General features: G+C 34.9%; 1 protein-coding gene and 1 pseudogene across 1 annotated transcript in view; both read right to left on the bottom strand.

Annotated features, from left to right (window-relative positions):
* The window catches only part of LOC146997625 (protein CASP-like), a 611,670-nt gene that overhangs the window by 548,046 nt on the left and 38,686 nt on the right, over positions 1-24,938 (bottom strand). The gene's annotated exons all lie outside the window — the stretch shown is intronic.
* On the bottom strand, positions 19,056-23,537 carry LOC146997626 (histone H4-like; annotated as a pseudogene).

Below are 24,938 nucleotides of genomic sequence, written 5' to 3'. Positions count from 1 at the left end.
CAATTTCGATATAAATTTCTGGTACGATTGTGCATAATAAATTAAGGTAATCTGAAAACTCAGAAATTACAAGCGAAAAATGATCTTAAGAAATTAAAGACGTTGGTACTAATTACTAAGATGAACCAGTATTCCTCAGAACGTTCTCATAGAAGTCGCATTTCCTAAGCGATAATCCTTCAGGAATTTAGCAGCAGGCTTCAAAAAATACCAATTATCAACTTATGAAACAATCTTTCAGAAGAAACCGACTGCCGGTCTCTTCCGGAGGACATGATGTGTTAAGAAAGAGTAAAAAAAGTAAAATTTATCAAATAAAAAACATAAAATAAAATTGTTACTAAAAGAAATAAAAATTATCTTTAGGAAGATGGTTCACTATGTGTTGTAGTATATCGCTAAAACAATTTTGAATAAAGTATATCCGAAAACCATAAATAATATTTTAAAGCATTTTTAGGAAATATCTAAATGCAAAGTTAAATACAAAGAATCCTCTTTAAAGCGACCATTCACGATTACATATCGTTTTAGTCTTCTTCGGATGTTATCTTAGAAAGAAAAATTTAATACCTACGTTTATTTATGTTCTCAGAAACACTGGTCATCATAGAAAGATAGTCGCTAAAAGAATTCACAGTACTTATATATTATTTCTGAAAAACGCCTGCGATTAAATTTTCTGGCTATACTTCTAAATTTGATTGACGTGAAAATGAACTAGTTTCTCAGCGTAAATCGCTGAACACTTGTAGTCAGACCCGGTAAACGAGCTTTAGTTGCATGAGATTTGTTTGTGGTATTCCTAATGGATAACATGGATACGAGCCAATTCCTAAGAAAGTACTCCACAGACGTATCTCTCCACTTACGCAGGCAGCCTTAATTAACTAAACAATTTTAATATGGTCAAATTTATGCAGTTACTCATTTTCCCTTTCTGATCTTTTTAAGCCGTATTTTTCATGAAAAACTGTCAGTACAGCTGTATAAAAGGTGCAAATTAAGTAATGATCTTTAATAGTTATATACATAAATTTAAAATTCTATTAGCTGCTATACGTGCCGTTAATTTTCCATTATTATCTTATACACGTGAACAGGTTCTTATAATCATGAACTTCAGAAGAAATTCTGTTAGAAGCAGACAGGCAGATGAGCATTAAGCATCATTTCTAAAATTAGTACATCGCAGTTCGAAATGAATTTAACGAGCTTTTAAAAATGCAGTTGCACTTTCATTCGTCACATTAATATTTGTAAACTTTTTTTATAAAGTTTTAGAATAAATTATACTGGCCTGCTAAATTTGTTTTTATGTTAAATTTTATGTTAAAAGACATTACCATACATTTAAATTTAGATTATATCTAAATTTAAATGCTAAATTTGTTTTTATGTTAAATTTTATGTTAAAAGACATTACCATACATTTAAATTTAGATATAGATATAGATTATCTATATATCTTTTGTAATTTGTTTTTATGTTAAATTTTATGTTAAAAGACATTACCATACATTTAAATTTAGATATAGATATAGATTATCTATATATCTTTGTATATAGATTATCTATATCTATATCTAGCAGGCCAGTATAATTTATTCTAATTAAATTTAAATGTAACGTAATTTAAATGTGTTTAAATATAAATTTTGCCTTTGATAGGACCGCCTTACATTGAAGCCTTTTTTCTTCATGAATTAGCTGCAAAAATCCAAACCCACCTTATATTATGAACTATACAGTAAATAAACAGGTAACTCCCGTAATCAATTTTCTTTCTTCTTGCCGAGTGTCTTCGTGGTGTAACTGGAAGTATGTCCAGCTAGCATTTAGGATGCCTAGAGTTCAAACTCAGTGAAGGCAGTTTTAGTTTTTTTTCCTCTGAAATAAATCTGATGACCTCTACAAGGTTATAAAAAAACCTATAATGTTTTTATTTTTATTCATAATTAAAAACATATATTTCTTAAAACATAAAGTAATTCTGATTTTTGTTGTTTGACTTCTGAATTAGTATAAAATAATTCATTAAACGCATTACACATCATTAATGGAACATAACGTTTCTTCGTCATTAATCACTGTTAATCCAGTGCTTTTTTTTTCTAGCTATCCTTACGTTCTCAGTTCTGTACAACAGCATTTCGACTTCTGAATTCATGACATTTCTTTAAAATCTATATTTTTTAGTGATTTGAGTTTAGCTAGACCTTTATAAATTTCATTATATGAAGCTAAACACTTGAAAACGTTTGCTCTAAAATTCACCGCTTTTCTCAGTAGACAGATCTTCATTTAGTACATGTAGCTCCAATCATTCGGCGAAATGGGAAGCAATTAATTATTTCTTCTTTCTTTTGCCCGCCTTCTCGATAATTTCTCTTAATTCAATTGTATTTTAATATGTTATTATATCAAAGTATAAAGATATTGGACAAGGCAATTTCTTTGCCCTTTAATCGAGCTGCGTTAAAGCGAAGGAGTTAGCAAGAATGCTGTTTATACGGATTTCCCACAATTTAACCTATTACAATGGAACCATACGGAATTTTCCATATTCTCGAACCATTTCAGATCGAAACTATGTTGTAGAAGCGTCGAATCAAACGAAGGCTGCTAATATTTTGGTTACACTGCATAACATATTGTATAAATGTTTTGTGTATACTCTTCGATTATATTGTATAAACTAATAAAGTACCATATCTAAGATCTTTAAATACTGACATTCATTAAATAAATTTTAAGCTGAATTAATTACCTGGCTTTATTGATTATTTCGGAACTGAAACAATTATTTAAAATTTTAACACTGTTATAAATTATTTATATGTTATAATCAATCAGCCTGTAATAATAACAAATAGTTTGATAAAAATAGTTGAAATTATTGCACCCAAATAACAACCAATAAAATGTAAGAAACTCAAGAGAGAACTATTCCAGTTTAAATGAAATTTATGCTATAATAATCTGTTAAGCTTTAAAAAAAAGAAAGAATAAAAAGAAAAGAACAAAAAAGCAGCACTATATGTAAATCTTTTTATAGTTTTAGAAATAACAACGTTTTGCAAATTTCTAGTAATATCGCATCTGTAAATATACTTCTGTCACTTTTCTTTGCCTGTAAAAATATCAACCGTTTACATTTATTTGGAGTTTATCCAATTCAATTTTTTTACAGAAATTCTTTAGGGTGAGAGATTCAAATAAGGCAAAGAATAGTTAAGAATAATTCTTAAACAACGATAACATTTAAATGGTATCTCGGTATACGACCGCTATATAATCAGTCCAATTTGTTACAAGTCCTGTTTGGACGCGAAAATTATTGTTTGGTACACGGCATTTGTTTGAAATACTACTCAAGTTCGAAGAGCCACGACTGTTCAGCCACAGACAATTCTGCACAAAAACGCCATAATAAATCTACAGCTATCTCCGACGTCAAATCTTTGTTAAACAAACGGAGTCATCAGAGTTCCATTCATATCGAATAACGTATTATTTAAAACCACCGGAGTATTACAGGTTTGGCCCTGAAATTTCAGTTACCCAAAATGTCATGAATAAGTAGTATTTTCTTTACTTTAATTCCAAAATGTCCCTCTCACTTTGCACCCCGACATTTCTTCTAAAATACATCCAACCCCCTAATCGGATAGATAAGGAATTGGTAGAAATTTTCATGTGTAATGAATTAAAAAGCCATCCTTCTATATGGAATTCGACGTCCATAAGGTTTGTTGGGTTAGCAGCAAAGTTGTTAAAAAGCAATCAATGACTCATGAATTCTTAAACATTAATGTTTGTAATCGGTAGTGGAATTAAGTCGATTGGTACCGATACAACAGTTCCGCTTCTAAAGTAGTTTTAGTTCGACTAACTTTTTAAAATTTTGATTGTAATATTTGTACAGACAATTCCACTCAAATGCCTGCATTTGCGTAAAGCTGCTTCAGAAAACACTATTAAATGGGCATAAATTTAATTGCTTTTAAAGGAGTGAATCTAGTTATTAAATTTTTCCTTGTAACACTGCCTTGTAACACACATAGGAATTTTTGCAAATGTCTGCGTTTCTTAAAATTTATTGCAAAAGTTTTCTTTTCTCAACTTTCTGAAAATTCATTTAAGATTAAAGAAAATAATAGAAAAGATCATACAATAAAGCAATGCGTGCAAAGGTGGAGAATTCACCTCTTTCCTCAATAGTAATCATCATGTATTACAGTAAAAAATCTGGTATCATGTATTACAGTAAAAAATCTGGTATCATGTATTACAGTAAAAAATCTGGTATCATGTATTACAGTCAAACATCTAACGTTTTTTCATTAGCTCACGAGCAAAAATAATAAGCTCTCGATATGAACATTTTCAATGTGAAGGGGTATTTTTTACTTCTGAAGGTACTATTGTCAGAATCCTAAGTTTTACTAACGTTTATTTTATTTTAAATCTTTACTATCACTTCTTATTTTCTACTTCCGGCCAGAATTAAAAGCTTTTAACTTATTTATGCAAATTTGTCTTGCTAACGCCAAGTACTTAAGTTGTGGCTTTTTGCCAAGCAAGAGAGAGGAAGGAGTTATTAGAAGCAGGCCGCTTGCCGTAGTAGTTTTACTCGTTTGCTGGTTGCCTTCAAGGCCAGAGGTTAAATCCTCGTGATAATTTTAAACGTATCGTAGTTTTAGCACCTCTCTGTACTACATACGGCTTTTCGTTAATTTACAGCCAATCTTGGAGTTAGGCACTTGTTTAAGTTAGTTTAGTTAGAGTTTTAGTTAATATTTTTATATTCTTACGTTCAGACCACAAGTGGTTCGTCTCTGTATTCCGAAGTTCCGGAAATCATTGTAAAGAGAGAAAAATAAAGGGTTTCCTATACCCTTCCTGTGTGTATTGTCTACTTCACAATTTATTGAACATAGCTTCAGTAAGCTCCCTGTCCCGAATCAGGACAGTTAATGTTTCCAAAGCAAGTAAAGAGGAATACTAATCCTGATAGTGGCGCCCAACGAAGAAGAATAACCATGGCCGAGTTTCAAGAAGAACCTGTGCTGCCTGCAGAAGCAGCTCAGAATTCAGAAATGCCAGCTGCCGCCCTGGAAGGATTTGGTTACATCGTCCAGACCATGCGCGCATCGATGAAACCAGAAGCAACATTTAATGCAAACTCACCGGTAACCAGTTTTTTGGAAAAATTGGATGACCACTTCATGCTCTACCCCGTGCACGAATTCCAGTTTGAAAGTAGAAGAACGGCGGACATTGAAAGAAGACGCCAGTATGAGCAACGAAGCCAGACCACAGCAAAGTCAAGAACACGGCTACAGAAGCAAGTCGAATCAGTGGTCAAGAAAACCCGAGTATCCAAAAACAACCGGCGAACGTCGACAGTTCAATAATAAGCCAGAAAAAAAGTCTGAAAGGCCAGCGGAAAAAGAAGGAAGGCATGGAAAAGAAGAAAGAAGATTTAAACTAAAACGGATTTCTGCTGACGGGAGGGTGCGGAAATCCGAGGGCCAAGAAAATCCCTCTTCCTTCAAGTTAAATACAGTTATTGTGAAAAATTTGATTCTTCCAAAGATTGAAGTTTTGGTGAATAATATTCCAGCCACCTCACTCCTGGATACAGGCGTGCAGTGTTCCTGTGTGGCAGAACATTTTTTTAGGAAATACTTCCGTAAATATAGAATATATAATTCGGATAATACGACAGTGTTAGCGTCCCAGGGAGAACGATGCAAATGCATAGGTAAAATACCACTCTATAGCCGTATTAAGGACAAGCAGGTAAAAATTATGTTTTTTTATCGTAAAAAAATCTAAAAGCACATGTAATTTTAGGGATAGGTTTTCTTTCAGAGGCAGAAGCAACGCTGGATTTTAACCAAGCGTCCCTTAAGCTGACCATGAAATCAGTGGTCGAAGAAAAAAAAGAACCACCCACGTTAAATCTCAACCACCTGCCTACGGGAGAGCAACAAAAAATTCACCAAGTGGTAAGTGAATTTGCTTCGTTATTTAGTGATATTCCCGGATTTACTCAAGTGACGAAACACGAAATCGATACAGGAGATTCACTACCAGTTCTCCACAAGCCTTATCGTTACGATAAGACTAAAGAAAAAATTATAGAGTGGCACATTCGAGATATGCTACGTAAAAAGATCATAACGCCCATCTCAAGCAGTTATGCTAGCCCGGTTGTGTTATGTAAGAAAAATAACGATTATCCAGTAACACATCCGAAAAGGTGGCGTTTTGCAATTGACTATCGTAAATTAAACTCCATTACTAAATATCCGGTATATCGTTACCTATTATTGAAGAAATTTTAAGGAACATAACTTCTACGAAATACATGACTACGTTAGACCTAACGACTGGTTAATTTCAAATAGGTGTAAAACCAGAAGATGTGCCTAAGACTGCTTTTATAACCAATTCAGGAACTTATGCATTCTTGCGTATGCCTTTTGGCCTTTCAGGGGCACCGGCAACATTTCAGCGATGTATGGACATTGTGCTAAGGCCTGTTCTAGGAAAGACCACATTTATACATTTAGACGATATCATTATTACTAGTGATAATTTGGATCAACATATAAAAGATTTGAAAGAGGTGTTTTCATTATTAAATGAGGCCGGTCTAAAAGTTAATGTTGAAAAGTGTAAATTTGCAGCCCCTGAATTAAAATACTTAGGTTACAAAATATCTCAGAAAGGAATCGAGACAGACGAATCAAAAATAATCGCTGTGCAAAAGTATCCGTCGCCAAATACGGCGAAGAAGCTCTCTTCTTTTCTAGGACTTTGTTCATATTATAGGTCCTTTATAAAAGATTTTGCAGCTATTGCTGAACCACTGTTAAAACTAGAAAGGAAAGAGGCAAGATTCTCGTGGACGGCCGAAGCTAATAGTGCTTTCGAAAAATTAAAGCAAGCATTAACGCAAGCCCCTGTTTTGAAATTTCCTGAGAACGATGAGAATTTAGAAATTTCAGCGGATGCTTCGGATTATGCGGTGGGAGCGGTACTTTTGCAAAATCAGCAGCCCGTGGCATTTTTTAGTAGAACTTTAAATCAAACACAAAGAAATTATTCCGATACTGAGAGAGATTCACTTGCAGTTCTGTTAGCAGTGCAAAAGTTCCGAGTCTATTTTGGAAGGGCGCCAATAACAGTGTATTCTGATCATGCGGCGGTAACTAGATTATACTTGGGTAAAAACTTATCCCCAAGGTTAATAAGATGGGCACTCAAGTTACAGGATTATAATTTGGTATTCAAACACACCCCCGGAAAGCAAAATATCGTAGCAGATGCCCTATCCAGAATAAAAATAGATGAAGAAGGTAATACTGTAAAGGTGGCAATGCTCACAGCATGTACGATACATTCCCGAGAAACCGTAATAACCGAACTGGGTAAGGATCCTGAATTTAAAAACATTTATGAGTATTTAAAGGATCCTGAAAATTTTAGCCACCAAGATATAGTGGCGATAAGAAATAGGGCGGCCCATTACGAACAAATAGATGGTCTATTATTTTATACAAAAACTACGAATTCCAACAAAGAACTTCGACCTGTTATCCCAGCTAGTCTTAGATTAAATATACTGCAGGAGTTACACGACTGCCCATTAGCTTCTCATGCTGGTATTCGAAAAACCATCCAACGCGTACGCGAAGCAGTTTATTTTCCTGAGCTGCAAAAGTTAACAAGGGCGTATGTCCAGTCCTGCCCAACATGTCAAGCAGTTAATTATATTAATTTCCGCCCGGCCGGGTTTCTAAATAGCATTAAATCCGAATTTCCAAATGAAATAATTGGCATCGATTTATTGGGCCCTTTCCCAAAAAGTCAGTTAAATAAATTCGGTATCTCCTTGTTATGGTTGATCATTTTAGTAAGTGGACCGAAATTGTTCCCTTAAAACGAGCCTCCGCGAAATTAGTTACTGATTCTATTTTAAATAAATATATTTTAAAATACGGGGCGCCCCTAAAAGTTATATCGGATAATGGTCCTCAATCTGTAAGTAATATATTTGAAGACATGTGCCAAAAACTGGGCATACGTCATTTAAAAATGGTCCCGTATCGGCCGCAATCAAATATAGCAGAACAGGTCAATAGAAATATAGTGAAAATTATCCGTAGTTATGTTAAAAATTTTCATAAAAGCTGGGATAACTATGTCAATGAATTAGCTTTCGCCCTTAGGACCGCAAAACATGATACGACGGGCAAAACTCCTGCTATTTTTAGGCAGAAAGATTATAACGCCGTTAGATAAATTATTTTGTGTTCAACAAAGAGCCCCAGAATTTAAAATGGGCGATATAGAAAAATTAATTAAAGAAGCAAAAAAGAACACTGAAGTAGCACAGAGAAAACAGAAGCTTTATTACGATATGAAGCGACGGGGAGTAACTTATAAAGTAGGAGATGAAAAGTTAAAAATTAAGCATTCACTTTCTTCAGCACCAGAAGATAAAACTGCCAAATTTTGTCCACGATTTGAAGGACCATGTGTCATAGAAAAAATAACTCAGGCTGTAGTGGTGTTAAAAGCCAGGAATGGTAAAACATGCACCGCAAACGTTGACCAGATAAAACTATTCTTTAATCGTAATAAAATGCCAATATTTAAAGATCTTTTGCAGGATCCGGCATGGCAGGCACAAGCTCCAGAGGTGGAACAACGACAATCACAAGGGCAAGCCATTAGGAGGCAGGAGCAAATGAAAAGAAAGTTTCCCCGTTGGAAAACTGAAGGTAACAAGAAAAAGAAGCCGTTCCACCGACCAGAAAAGAGAGAGCACGACCACCCCCAGAATGAAGAAGGGAGAAGTAAGACGAATGCAAAGAGAGCCAGGAGAAATGAAGGCAACTATAACCCGGCTCCAAAACGGAAGATCTACCCATCTGATAGGAGTCTACGCAGCAAATGTCGACGAATTGATGAAGGAACACCAGCTGCGGAGGCAAAGAAACAAAAAAAATTTGAACAGCCAGCAACGAGATCCAAGCAGGAACGAGAGAGAGTTGTCCCGGTTCCGCCAAGCCAAACTGCCATCAAACGGCCGAGACCACAGGCAGAGGCTAAAAAGAAGGTCTTCAAGGGTGACCGCACTGGAAGAAAAAGAAAACTCATCGAGGAAGGAACCGAAGGGCGAACCCGCACAAGAAGGAAGATAAACCAGACCGTAGTCTTCGCCACTTTCCAAGACTGGGCAGAAAAAAGGATGTCTGAATATCACAAAGATAAGTAAAACTTTATGTTACTTTGAAACCTTAAGTTAATTTTTCATTCTTACTGCAAGTGGCAGAATTCAAGAAGTTTTACCTCATGTGAGGCCTACCTTTATCGCCAAAAGGCGAGAAATGAGTTGTTACCTATTTTGATATTGTTTTTCAATTACTCGCGAGTAAAACTAAAATTAATGTATAATAGGAATGTGTAAATACTTGAATATTGTAAAAGCATTGATAATCTTTGAGAAAGGTACCTTAAGAAAATTGTAAAAAAAATTATTGTATAAAATTTTATTTAAAAGATTCTGGCAAGAAAGAAGTTTTAGTCTGAAAGACTTTTGAAATGTAGTATTTCAATGTAGAAGAATTGGCACTTGCTTGAAAAGAATAGAAGTTAACAATGTACTACTAATGTATGTTTTAAAATGCGTAAAATTAACGGCATGTTAATATGTCCTTATATACAATGTGAACTGTTATTTTAGAAGTTAAGAAATACTGTGATATGTTAAAAGTGAAAGTAATGCCAAAAATTTTTAACTTATACGTGTGACTGTAAAAAGAGCAAATTATTGTGAATATGTGTTAAAGGTTGAATGAATGTAGTTAGGCTCTCTGACGCTATACTTCAGAGTTAGCCACTTTTCAGAATTGTACCTCAGGGTTTAGAGATGAACATAAGGTGTGTTCTGAGGTCTTGTTATGTTGAATTTTAACACGTTAGTGTTTTGATTGCAGGCGGTAGTGTTGAACACTTGTACATAGACACGTTCGTGTTTGGTGTTTTCCTTTACAACACATGTCAGAGAGCACGGGGAGATAATTAAATAGCGTCACGAATGAAATAAGAATGTTAAAAGAAAAATATAAATATTCATGTTACTTGCCATTTAATTGTGTAACATTTCATTAAACTAGTTTTCTTTCCAGATCTCTGGAAGGAACCAGATTTCAACTAAGAAACTCATGTTTATAGATGCAGTACAGATGAAAAATCTTGTCCATGGAGTTGATAATGTAAAAACGACTTTTTTTAATTTCTAGTTTCTAGTGAGAAATGTTTGTAAAAGATTGGCCTCGCGTTAGATTTAGAATCTAGAGCTAAAAGTTTTCAACAAGGTCGTTTTAGACCTCAGTTTCAAACTAATTAACTCTGGCGGGAAGTATGTAAGAATCCTAAGTTTTACTAACGTTTATTTTATTTTAAATCTTTACTATCACTTCTTATTTTCTACTTCGGGCCAGAATTAAAAGCTTTTAACTTATTTATGCAAATTTGTCTTGCTAACGCCAAGTACTTAAGTTGTGGCTTTTTCCCAAGCAAAAGAGAGGAAGGAGTTATTAGAAGCAGGCCGCTTGGTATAGTAGTTTTACTCGTTTGCTGGTTGCCTTCAAGGCCAGAGGTTAAATCCTCGTGATAATTTTAAACGTATCGTAGTTTTAGCAGCTCTCTGTACTACATACGGCTTTTCGTTAATTTACGGCCAATCTTGGAGTTAGGCACTTGTTTATTAATCCAAAGTTAGTTTAGTTAGAATTTTAGTTAATATTTTTATATTCTTACGTTCAGACCACAAGTGGTTGGTCTCTGTATTCCGAAGTTCCGGAAATCATTGTAAAGAGAGAAAAATAAAGGGTTTCGTATACCCTTCCTGTGTGTATTGTCTACTTCACAATTTATTAAACATAGCTTCAGTAAGCTCCCTGTTCCGAATTAGGACAGTTAATGTTTCCAAAGCAAGTAAAGAGGAATACTAATCCTGATACTATCTAGCTCGCTACAATTAACGGTTATACTTCTACGTCAGTAAAAGCATATTATATTACTTAGTACCTCCATGAAATGTAGCCATTTGTCTTAAAATGCTGTAATGTGTGATTTGCTTTAATTTTACAATGGTCAATTTCAGCTGTTTTCATATTTTTTGAACGGGTTAAGTGCACTAACATAAAAAGTAGTTTAAATAACAAACTGCAGACAAATATAAAAATAATAATGTTTTTGTACTTTGCACAATAAATGGTGCAACAAATCTGTCGTTGAATGATTTGAATCCCATCATTGGATTAAAAAATGTTAAAACAATTTTATTACATTTCATAATAGAATTTTATATCATCACAAAATACAAGTGCAATGGTATCTCGGTATACGACCGCTGTATAATCAGTTCCAATTTGTTATAAGTCCTGTTTGAACGCGAAAATTATTGTTTGGTACGCGACATTTGTTTGGAATACGACTCAAGTTCGAAGAGCCACGACTGTTCACACTACGCTAGTTTGCCTCTTTCGAGACAACACTACAACCAATTTTGCACAAAAACGCCATAATAAATCTACAGCTGCTTCTGACGTCAAATCTTTATTAAACAAACGGAGTCATCAAAAACTTTGCAGAGAATTATCATCCCAACAAACAAGCAACAACAACATTGTCTGTGACCAAACATTGTCAGATTTACGAAATATCCTGAACAAAGAGCCGGAGTAAAGTTCTCTGAACGGATTTTTAGAAAAGGTCAGACCTGGTGATCCTCAGCCAGGTTCAAATAGGAACCTGATAGAAGAAATGAGAAAAATTAATTTGATAAATATTCATCTATGTACAGTATCACGAATGAACTGAATTTGTATTTTAGTATTGCACGGTTATATAATAATAGCAATAGGATTTTTTATAAGAAAAGATTAATTATTTTCCCTTTATTTCTTTTTGGAAAGTTCGTTTAGTGTACGTCCAGTTTGGTATAAATCCAAAGATTTGAAATAGATTGATGACGTATACCGTAACAACACTACGGTTACGGTTAAAAAAGTATTACAAAATTCAAAATATTTTAAAGCATGTGCTATAAGCAGCAGAGTGTTATAAATGGCATTAGAGAACTGCTTTCTTTTAAATACATACTAAAGATGTTAAAACGGTGTCAGAAAGAACAATGCATGCTAAAACAGTAAAGAAACTAAAAGTGCTACGCTGCATGCCAATACTTTAAACACCTAAACCAGCATTTTAAACCAGTATGAATGTTAGAATGGTATCCTCCACGCATATTAACCAATAAATGTTTAAACAGTAAGAAATCGAAATAGTATCACCCTTGCACTTTAATTTAAATAATCTTGGAACAGTACAAATGTTCAAACAGTGTCAATGGATAATGCAATCTTATGCAAATAATTAAAATTTTGTGTTGAAATTATATCATTAAATAATATAATAAACAATAAAGAGCTGTTAAAATTATATGGATTTAAATAGTTGAATTATGATAAAATCTGTGAAGAGATTGATGCCTTCACGGAGAACGTTTTAGTGGAACTGGTTTGATTCATTTGAATTGATACCACCAGCGGCCGAATCGCTTAACGCTGAACGCTGGTAGCTCGGTCCGAGGTTCGAATCCCGCGAACGGGCTGGCTGCATGGGCGTTTTCGTGATTTTCCCCATGTGTAACGTGTATACAAGCCATTTCCCCTTAGAAAGTGCTCCAAGAAGGCATCAATCTCCTTAGGAAGATAGATCTAGTGTGTTTTGCCACAATTAAGTAAACCAAACTAAACCATTTGAATTGGCACTCCGCGGCTATCGGTCTAAGAAAAGTGATGCCTTCGGGGAGGATTTTCTAATGCAACCCGGTTCGCATCAACATATGGTGAAAACCACGAAAACTCCCAGCCCGTTCGCCTTGAATTGAACCCAAGTCGAACAACCACTGATCAACGATTTTACCTCTTGGCCAGTGGTGGGTCTTTCTTTCTAAAGGAAAGTAGCTCATATTCTCATTATATATGTGAAAACCACGAAACTTCCATGCAGCCACCTCTTCCCTGAAATTTCAGACTGGGGCAAACTTCTAGCATTCAACGATCTCACCACTCAGCAGCTAAAGATTTGTTAAAATTATATGAATAAACAAGGTTTTAAGGTATGAATGCATATATTAAAATGGCATGCAATCTGAAAAAAAAAATTAGGATGCTATTAAAATATCATCAATGGATAAAATTTGAGATATCTACTTTTTTGTAAAAGAAGTATCGGAATTGCGAAAAATTTCAGGTATCATATTTCAATAGAAATATCCATTTTGACAGCGCCCGATTCCATTTGGACGACTGTTTTGTCTGACATCTATACATACGGACAGACAGGATTGTGTTTTCCAAACGGATTGTACAATTAATTTAAAATGAATTTTTTCATGAGGTCTGTAAATATATACGTATGTATGCATGTATGTATCTCACATAACTCAAAAACGGTTAGCCGTAGAATGTTGAAATTTTGAATATAGGACTGCTATAACATCTAGTTGTGAAACCTTCCCTTTTTTTTCCTGTAATCAGCAGAATCAAACATATATATATAAACCCACTATCCTTATAAGGTATTTCTCCCACCTTCTTAGCATGCCCCTACCTGGTGTAGTGGTCAGCCCGCTTGACGCGTATTCGAGAGGTCCGTGTTCCCAGTCCCGGAGAAGGCATTGCTCATTTTTCATCTCTCCTGCTTCAAAATAACCTAATGTCTCTACACCCTTACCCAGCTTAAAAGTCCTCACCCGGCCTTTATTTTCGTAGTCATTAGTGGTAGTCATTAGTCGTAGTCATGTACTTCCAATTACAGAAATGTGTTAAATAATGAAAATATTTATGTTTTGAAAATATCAAAATAAGAAAAAAATATTTTCGACAATAAACGAAATATAACTTTTAATGCGGTCTCCCTTTTCCTATATTTGCATTTGGGGAAGTTTTATACTCGTTATAGAAAAATAAAACTATAAGAAGTTTAACATTCGTATGTCAAAAATTGACTGAGATAGTTAATTTCAAAATTTGCAATTTTTGATGTCATTTTCAACATAAATCGGTTAATTAAGTTAGAATAATTCGAGGAAATACATTTAAGTAAAGTTCAATAGAAATTTTGTATAATTTAATAGACCATGCAAAGAAGTGATGTGGCTGCATGACTCCCTTGTACGGCCTGTAAAATTATATTTTTAGAGCCACATCAGATTTTTGTAATAATGTATTACTACAACGATAAAGGAAAAATAGTATAGCAACGTGTTTTGAGATCTCACATAAAAATCCCATGCTTATATATAACTTTTGCATGTTTCTCCATAAAAGTAATACGTGAAGATGCATGTTCTGTACAAAAGAAGGAGAAGCAAAGCATACAGTACGTTTACGTTCAAATATTTAAATTATTTACTGCATACGCATATTAAAGGATTTAAATATTTGTTGATAAATTTACACGCTTTTGCAAAAAAATCGAAACACCAAGAAGAACTTTTGCGATCGTGACAAAATTTGGTATGTAAAAACATTTTGATCGAACATGCAAATGATCGAAGTTTCAAGGAAAATGAACAAGAATTGCGATCATAGCGCGTATTTCTAGTGCGCAATTCGCGAATTACAAAGCCAGTAACAGGGGCAGAAAGTTTATCTTGTTTTGTTGCTGCCATTGTAACTTCGTAAAGAAGCAACTAAAGATCCTATCATCATGATATCGAAGACCTTACAGACAACTAAACGACTTCGAACGTGGTCGCACTATAGGGTTGCGCGAAGCTGGGTGGGCATACCGAGCAATAGGCCAGCACCTGCAGCGTACAGACACTGCTGTGCAAAGATGTTGGCAGCAATGTTTTGCTACAATGAAATTGCCGACGAAATGAAATCTCTGGAATGCCAAGGAGCACAAATGCGAGGCAAGATAGGATGATTGTTCGCCATGTCCGAACCGCCCCAAGGGTAACATTGTCGACTATTCAACACACTACACGCCACTATAGCCACACTATAGCCACTCCTATACCTCCTGTGGTACCGTCCATCATCTCATGGCGCTTGTCTGAGGCGGGGTTACGCTCACAGAGGCCTTTAATTCGTTTGCCTTTGACCCCACAACATCGGCGGAGTCGTCTGGAGTGGTATCGCAGCCGATTATCATGGCTGCCATCATCCTGACATCGTATAGTGTTCAGCTATGAATCCCGCTTCACTCTTGAAGCAGATGATCACAGTGTTTGTGTCTGGAGAGGACGGGCTATAGCGGTCCTAATCAACCTTTGTTTTACAAAGGCAATACAGCCATAATCCCTGCTGTGATGTTGTCGGGCGCTGTTTCTTATGACAGCAAGTCATCTTTAGTCATCCTCCGTACATCTTTAACAGCTCAACGATATGTTGATATCATCCTGCGGCTCGTTGCATTACCCTTCATGGCACGTCATCCTGGAGCCATTTTCCAACAAGATAATTCCAGGTCACATACCGCTCGCATATCGCTGGACTGTCTCCGTGCGGTTGATACTCTTCCTTTGCCAGCAAGGTCACCAGACCTTTCACCAATCGAGCATGTCTCGGACATGGTAGGCCGCCAGATTTGAGCACTACAAAATATCGCAGATCTGGAGCGACAACTGAGGAATGCCTGGCAGAATGTGTCACAGGATGACATTAGGAACCTCTACCACTCCTTGCCTCGACGAATTCAAGCATGAATTGCCGCCAGGGGCGGTTCGACCAACTACTGATTTGAACACTCATTGGGTGATTGTGAGCCGTGAACAGGTACTATGGACCTTGATTTTTTAATCATTTTATTAGCTGTGTATGAGCTATACACATATTCAGTTTCATCAAAAACAACCACTTGCTTTATGGTGCTTCGATGTTTTTTGCAAAAGAGTGCATTATGCCTTATAATAATAATAATAAGTTATTTATGTATTAAAATAAAATATTTCCGTAGTGTTTCTTAATTATTTTATACATTCATGAATTTCGAAGCCTGTTAAAATTCTCCCATAATTTTTTACATGTGTGCTGATTGATTTCGCTGCGTGTATTTGCTTTTCAGAAAGAAACGCATTACTTCAATATATCACAATATTAAACGTTTAGAAAACCCGAAATCTTTACGGGAAGTTACTTGATAAATATCAGTTGAATTAACGTTTTTTATAATGTTAAAGAGAAAATAGTAATAAACAGAACTTTTTCCATTAATACAAGAAGGAAGAATGGTAAATAGCAAAAAATTTTTCCTTTCAAAAACTTTAAAAAGATTAATAACAAGATTTTGTCTTTTACTTCTCAATCAAAAGAAGAGTAATAAGTAGAAATTTTCTTCTTAGAATGTAGAAAGAAGAAATAAGGCTTTTTCTGCAAACATTCAGAGAATAAATACCAAACAATTTTTTAACTCCTGCAACTTTTAGGAAATGATAAATTATTTATTTTTTGTATTGTTTTGTCACGACATAAAATTTAGGTTTTAAAAAGAACTCTAAATTCTGAATGCTTATTCTAACGTTACTAAATTTTAAGCACTTTTATAACGCTGAAAGTGTTTTAAAGCGATTACAGTACTAAATATCTTTTCAATGACTGAGTGTAGATCCATGGTTTGTAGTTTAAAGGGACAATTCAAATAAAGCAGGCTTTTCAACTACGCAAATTTTGCTCACGTGACATCTTTTAGTAAAATTATAGGCAATTTAAATTTTTACGTAGGTATTTTATGAAAAACATTTTCGACTATAAGCTTTTCTGTATTCTACTCGGTAACTTTTGCCAAAATATCGGCTCGTAATATACAGAGGGTGTTTACATACTTTTAGAACGATTATGATAAAGAATTTTTTAAAAAAAGTTCTGTAATAAATGCTTCTGACAACAGCTTAAAATGAGAAATATCGACTTTAAAATGCTTGAAATTAGAAATATCGACTTTAAAATGCTTGAAATTAGAAATATCGACTACCACTTTTAAATCTATTCTAATTTTAATATATCGCATGTTAATAAGCTGTGGGTTGATTTTGCGCCTTCCGAAGAGAACTATTCCTTCCTAATTCATAATTCAAAAATATTGTGAAATACATCGGATTAAAATTTACGAGTGTAAAATAAGAAACATTATTAATCGGAAAGGGAAAAGCCGTTAATCATTACTTCTACATGGAAAGAAGACTCTAAATGAATATCCGAAAAGGTATGCCTTCTTTCTAATGTTTCTCAAGTTAAATCATTGGTAACAAAAAAAATTCGCAGACGCAGAAATCAACTTCAGAATCTTTCAATATATCTGGATCAACAATAAATAAAATATTAAACCAAGCTTTAAAACTTAAAAAACGCTAAAATACATTATGTTCACCACCTTTTCCTGACGCATCTGCCTCAACCCAAAATAATATGTAGAACTCTGTATGAAAATTATTTAGCAGTAGATAAATGGCAATACATTGTGACTCTTGATGAAGCATGGATTTACCTAAATGACTGCAACAAAAAAAATGTATAGGAGTTAGTAGCTAACCGTTTCCTAGGAGCTATACCTCCAGTACTTTTCCTTGCGGTCTGCTTAGTATGAGCCATACCAAAAGTATGAGCTTCTTCAGCACGACTTTACAATGCAAGTAAAACTCAAGAAATTAAAATCGCCGGTCTGGCTATTCGTTTTTGTAAACTTGTTTGACAGATAACGTGAGTATACAAGACTTATGAAAAGTCAAATTTCTATGCCCCACTTCGCGTGTCTGCATCTCTACTCTAAACAGACTGTCTAGGAAGACGCCGATAAATTCATTTGGATATATACTTTCCGAGAGTTAGTTACTCTTTCTAACTATGTTCGACGAAACTGCTACTGTTTCAGCTACGCCTGCTGCTGTTATGCCAAAGAAAGCGAAGAAATCTGCGAGCAAAAATTCCGAACACGATACCATCACATCTAAAGTTTCAGCTACGGTCGTAGAGGCTATAGCTAAAACTTTATATGTAGAGGAATTTGAAATTATAGTTTGAAGTTGTAATTTGAAATTGTAATTTGATGTATTCGTAGAAGAATTTGGTGGTTCTTCCGTTCAATTAAGAAGCATATTGTATCGCATCACAAAGTGGATATTGACCGTTTGATCCTTTTTATCAAGAAATATCTGAACAGTGCCGTAGCTGGTGGAAGCCTAGTTCAGACGAAAGGAAAGGTTGCTAAATGGTTCATTCAAAATTAGTGCACCTGGCCAGAAAATTAAGGAGTCGAGAAAGCAGGAGACGAAGCCTAAGAAGGCAGCTGCATCACCAGCAAAGAAAGCTAAAGCTCCTGCAAAGGAACCAGCTGAAAGAAAGCTGTAAAGGCAACGAAGCCCAAGCCTTCCAAAGCAAAGAAGCTTAAAAGCAGTTAAAAAGGCCACTAAAAAAGCAAAAAGTAAAGGGATCAGGGACTGAAATAATTTTTTTTAAAAAAAGGCTCTTTTCAGAGCCATACAAATTAAAAAAAAATTAATGACTTTATTGCAAAAACTGTTTCTCTTGCAATTTCTCTATCTATAAATAGTATATACCTAATATTTAATACGAGACGTAAGTATGTCTTCAAAAGAAAGTTTTTTTGGGCTCTTGAAGAAGAGAGGCCTCTGTCTGACTACCCAATGAAATATTAAAAATAATCAATACTTTGTGATGAAAGAATTAAGGAATATAAAGATTTTTTAAAATCTAGAGTTTTTAAATATTAGTGTATCACAAATGACAATAAATAAGTCATTACAGAAGGAATATTAAATACTCATTTTAGTTCGACTGAAACAGTTTTAGTATATACTGATTTAAAATGATATCATTTAATCGGGAATACTGTTGAAATGAAATTATACAATAACAGCAATAAAGGCATATCTTTTTTAAAACTTTTATGGCCCTTAAGATGGCCTTTTTGGGGGGAGGGCAAGGTAATGAGAGTTAACCACCAAATCCATGCAGACTGCGCCCCTGTCTCTTTAATGCGTAAACGACATCCATAGCAGTGACAAGTTTCCTTTTCGCATGCTCGGTGTAGATAACAGCATCTCGAATCACATTTTCCAAGAAATCTTTCAGTACTCCTCGCGTCTTCTCATAGATGAGGCCCGAAATACGCTTTATTCCCCCCCCCCCCGTCTTGCCAAACGCCTGATTGCTGTCTTAGTGATACCCTTGATATTATCTCTCAAGACCTTACGATGCCTTTTTGCATCCCTTTTAGCAGGGCCTTCTACTCCTTTACCACGTCCGGACCACAGCAAGTATTTGAAGTTCTAGAAGATGAACTAAAACTTTTCGGTATATAGTTTTTTTTGTGCTTTTAGCACACGAGTCACGTGACGAAAACAGTCTCCGTTCGACCAATGAGAAAAAAAAGTAATAATAAACGACTGAGAGGATTTGTAACAATTAATGTAATTTCCTTTTCTGTTTAATGTCCGCACAGCATTTTTTTCCAACTTCACACAAATCTTTTTATGTAATACATAAGGTATGATTGCGTTTTTCTTCTTCTTTTTTACGTTCGTACGGGGCTCGTGCGGATTTGGAGTGAATAATGACAACAGCACTTGATGAAGTATCAAAACACACTTCATTGGCCAGTATTCTCAGTACAGCTCCAAAATCACGTTTTTATAGTCGTCGAAGAACTACTACAGACACGCTGTAACAATCAGCGACACAACCTTCAGGCAATCAGGCTATAACGGTGAAGACAGCTTTCTCCAGATTCACCAGAATACAGCCCCCGATTCTACTCGGCCGTTTTCGGAACTCCACTTACTCTCGAGACTCTCCACACTACAACTCGCGATGCACTCGACGGTACACTAGAGTACAGCTCCCGACTCCTCGGTTCAGTCGTTCAACACAATCTCTCGACGATGTACTAATCGCGATAAACTAAGAGATTCTTTCGGTGCAGTCGACGACCAGCTCGGCACTCACTGACTGACTATCAACTCGATGGACTCACTATGGACTATCTGACTAACTCTCCACGTGCCAGCAGGGTTTATGTAGCTTTTGGCTTGTGTTCGAGAACATTCTGGGCTAAATCGGTAAGAATTCGTTCCAGAAGGCTCTTGCACCGCCCATGGCATATCGCCAATTTTTACGCCAAACGCGCGATTTCTCGCCAAATATGGCAACCTTACCTTCTTTTTCCATTTTATGGCAACCTTAAACCTACTTTGCGGGGAAGCTATCTTGCCGCGTCTGGACATTTCGTAACCGTATTACAATCGAGAAGAGTTCAGGACAACAAGAAGTTTTTATTTCTGCAAAACAAAGTGGCTCCGTCCCTCAAACAGGAAATTAACGCGCAACTAACGTTAACTAACGCGCAAGCTGGCTCTGACTTTCTCTAATGATAATTAATAAGACTATTTTTTTTCAAAAAGTTATACCTCTCTCTTACTTCTCACTAAAATGCGTGAGTAATGAAAATTAAACATTGACCAAAAATAAAGTTTGAGGGACAGTAGCAATATTTATTGTATTTTCTTACCTAAATTTGACAAGTGTATTCTTTTTACTTTAAATTAAAATACATCTAATAATTACATACATAAAAATAATACATAAAAAATTTTCTATCGAAAGATATTTTATTTGTTGTTGGTTAAGAGTACCTTCCTTTTTTTGAATAAAAATACCTAAAAGTTCAAAATAGGTAAGAATAGAATTTTATATTATTACTATATTATCGCTATGATAGACTCAAACGCGAGGTTTTGATATTAGACACAAGTTGCTTTCAGCTGCGTACTTAGATATGAAAGTTTCTGCCTTAATAAACATCTAAACAATGAATGAAATTTTTAATAGTTTATTTTTCAAAATAATTTCCCTCCATACATGTTTTTCATCATTTAACGAACAACTCTATGCCTTTGAAAAAATAATGTAAAGAGTTTTCTTCAGAATATTCCAGAATTATTCTCTTTACATCATCGTCATCATTAAATCTTTTTCCACAAAAGCTAGATTTCAGCATCATATGAACAGATCACAATGAGCTGGAACTGAATCTGGGCTCAAAAGAAAGAGGGGTTCATACTCCAAAATCACACCTGTTTTTTTTTAATTTCATTGACACATTATTGTTTTTACCTCTCCCCCAAACTATATAGATAAGCAAGGGAGATAACGTTTTCGGTCGAAAATTTTGATAATTGCTTTCATTTAACTGTTTCTAGTTAATTATTTCAACGTTTGTTTTCAGTGAATAAGCAGGAGTTACGATCCCCAAAACATGTTTTTACTATTTTTACAATGATGTCTATTTGTATGCCTGTCTGTGAGTATGTGTGGGACAATCTTTTCGTCCACGATAACTCTTATATCAAACTAATAAAAATATCTGTGCTCCGTACTTGATTTTTTTTCTTGCGTTTATATAAAGAGTTGAGTAGATTTTGGGTGAAATTGGATAGCCGGTAATTGTACTTGACTCAGTCCATAACAGTTTTTAATGAGCAATCGGAAATTGACTTTACTCGAAGCCCGTAACTGTTTTTAATAAAAAACTGTATTAAAACATAATTCCAAACTTTTCAGTTTTAGTACTTAAAACTTGTATATTCATGGGGATAACATTAGATGTGGACTAAAAGGGATAAACTACAAGTGACACACTGAAAGGATTTTCGCGAAGAAAAATTAAATAATGGTTTTCTTTCCAAAATGTATATTTTAAATATATTATAAAAACTAAATTTTCTTTAACTGAAAACCAATTAAATTGTACGTTAAACTAACCAATAAAGTTCAATTTTTAATAAAAATTAATAAAGTGGCAAACATTTGTTTACGTTCTTATAAATTTTAAAAAAAAGATTTTAACCTATTCATTTAAAATCCAATAATACCTAACTTTTTATAATCCAAAATTTCGTATTACAGATCTTTTTATTTATCGGAACAACAAATTAGATTTTTCTTACAGACAATCAAACAGAAGTGATACTTTACTTTAAAACCGTTCATATATAAAGCACGGAATTAGTGGGAGGTAGTAACAACATCAGAGTTTTTAAATTTCTGAAAGAAGTCGAGGTTCTTATCATGCAGTGGTTTTGTGCATGTGGAGATGCTTATGTAATATGCATAAAATAGTTGTTTAACATAGATTCAGTTTTGCTGTTATCTCCTTGATGTCGCCTTGGCAGATAAAATGGTTAGCGATGTTAGCTGCTGTATCGTTAGGCCCGGGTTCTAATCAAAGAGAAGACATAGATGTTTTTAAGTGCGTAATGTTTGTGCGGCATGGAGGCCATTTAAATACTGGCTAGCCGAAAGTTATCTCGATTGGTTTCGTAGTAGAGGTAGAGGGATAATAGATCTCCGTATTCGTCCCTTGGGGTATTTTCCATCAAAATGGGGTGGAGCTGCGCAGTTGTGCCGTGGGATATACCTGTATAATGACAAAATCTGATGTTTCGTCCACTTCTACCTCTACTTGACATCTTCTACATGTTTTGACTCTTGTCACCTTATATTTTTCCTATTGGAACGAGGAATATTTTCTTGTGTTAATATCTACAACTCTTGACCTATACCAAAATCATCTTTTATAGATACTCGGCCCAAGAGAAATTACTTTATCCAACCTTTCACAGAAGAATAGAAAGGAATGAAACGAATTCAGCATATAGATGATTCAAGCATTGTTTTACTTCTTTTGGATGAAGACTTTCATTTGTCAAAAATGTAATGAAAGAACGAGAATCTTTTTTAAACATTTCAGAATAATAATTCAGAAGTCAAACAACAAAAATCAGCGTTAATTTACAAAATATTATCGGCGTGTTATTGTGTCTTAATTAATTTCAGAATAAATTGGTGCGTCACTTCATTCAGTAAACAGTTAAAATACAGCGTACTCGATTTCACTGGTAAACCCTTTGTAGAGACATTAGGATTTTTGGAAGCAGGCAAGATGAAAAATGAGCAAACGCCTTCGACGGGAATCAAACCACGGACCTCTGAAATACCGGCTCTCTGTGCTGACCACTACACCACGAAGGCACGCTAGGAAGGCGGGAAAATTACCTTATATACTACCCCTTTTAAAGGGGCCTTTTCTAGGGGACCCAATCGTCAAATCCTGGGTGTGGAGAATCATCATCCACCACCCTTTTAGTTCGGGCGCCAGTGTAGAAACATTAGGATTTTTGGAAGCAGGCAAGATGAAAAATTAGCAAACACCTTCGCCGGAAATCGAATCGCAGACCTCTGGAATACGTGACCAGCGTGCACACCACTACACCACGAAGGCACGCCAATAAGGCGGGAGTCACCCCAATGAACCTTATCACTTTCATTTCTTATTGCCACCCCATTTCTCCAAGAACTTACTTTCCAAACTTTGTTCTTATATTTAATGCCGAAAGCGTTTGGGATCGACCAATGCATTTTAAGAAATACAGAGGGGTGTTGACACATTTTTAGAGCCATAATCTGATCGTCTAATTAATTTTTAAAATGCAAAGGGTACTTATTTAAATGTTCGATCTGATAGGCTTCTTTCTGGACTGTGAGTCTGCGTCATGATTTCTATGATAGAGTACTTTCCAGTACTTTCCAGAATATATCAATCATGGTGAGTATGCGCTTAGAAAGAGTTCTTTTCAAGAGACCAGATGCACAACAGTCAGCAGGTGAAACATTAGAGGACTTTTCAGGAATACATTGAAAAGGTGCATATACAACACTTGCATCAGTCTTTATTTTTTCAAGGAATGCAGTGGTACTTTACTACGAATGACTCCTTGCTATGTCTTGATAAAATTTTGCTCTTTGAAAGTCACTGGGATAAAGAAATGGGTTTTCTTCTGTAAGTATCGGACGCAAATCTCTTAATATTACATTGAGTTGAATATTTTTTTCCATTTTTCTAATTTTTAATTTTTCACTGTAAGAGAATCTTAACACAATCATAAACCCCCTTTTCTTTGCGTTGACAGTACCAGTTTTGTACACTTTTTTATATTGGGTTTTGGAAAAAATACATCTTTTTTCGTTGCAGTCATTTAGGTAAAGCCAAGCTTCATCAAGATTCCCAATTTATTTCCATTTATCTCCTGCTAAATAGTTTTTGTACAGGATCCTACAAATTGCTCTTCGTTGAGCCACATGCCTCGGGAAAAGTTGGTGAATATTATGTTTTTTATCTTGTAAATCGTGGTTTACTATGTGATTTAGTATTGCTACAGATGTATCTAAAGGTTTGGCAACGGTTTTCTGCATCGGCGTATTTTTTCATGTTAACAAAGACTTAACTTTAAAAACATCAAAAACAGCACGTAAATTTGACACGGACGGTTTTTCTCTCTCCTATTAACTATATTGATTAATTTTTCTTCAAGAAGTTTAAGAGTATGCCCTTCACGATGTTTTTGAATTAGGGAATACGAATATTTCTCTTCAGAAAACGCAAAAACGTATCTGTCAATCCACAGCTTGTTTATATGCAACATTTTGAAAGAAAATAAAGTAAAGGACGATATTTCTCGTTTTAAATAATAAGCTGTTGCTAGAAATTTTTACCCCAAAACATTCGCTTTTTTAATTCTTTATCAAAACCGTTCTAAAAATATGCAAACGTTCTCTGTGCATCATGTACCTAACAAACTAAGAACTTAGGCTTACAACAAGTAAGCCGGAAAAGATTACTATATATTAATAATATGAAATTAAATGGAAAGAATATTTCAAAATTTAGTAGAAGTTTCATTCTGACTTACAAGTTTTATTCGAATCGAAGTGTGGTTTAATGTGAAAAAGTTAGATAAAGCTTTGTGCCGCATAAAAGTG

Source organism: Stegodyphus dumicola, chromosome 4 (assembly GCF_044657685.1).
Source record: "Stegodyphus dumicola isolate Sdum_Otavi_A_Nest chromosome 4, ASM4465768v1".
Taxonomy (NCBI): Eukaryota; Metazoa; Arthropoda; class Arachnida; order Araneae; family Eresidae; genus Stegodyphus; species Stegodyphus dumicola.
This window is presented reverse-complemented; position numbering and strand designations above follow the sequence as displayed.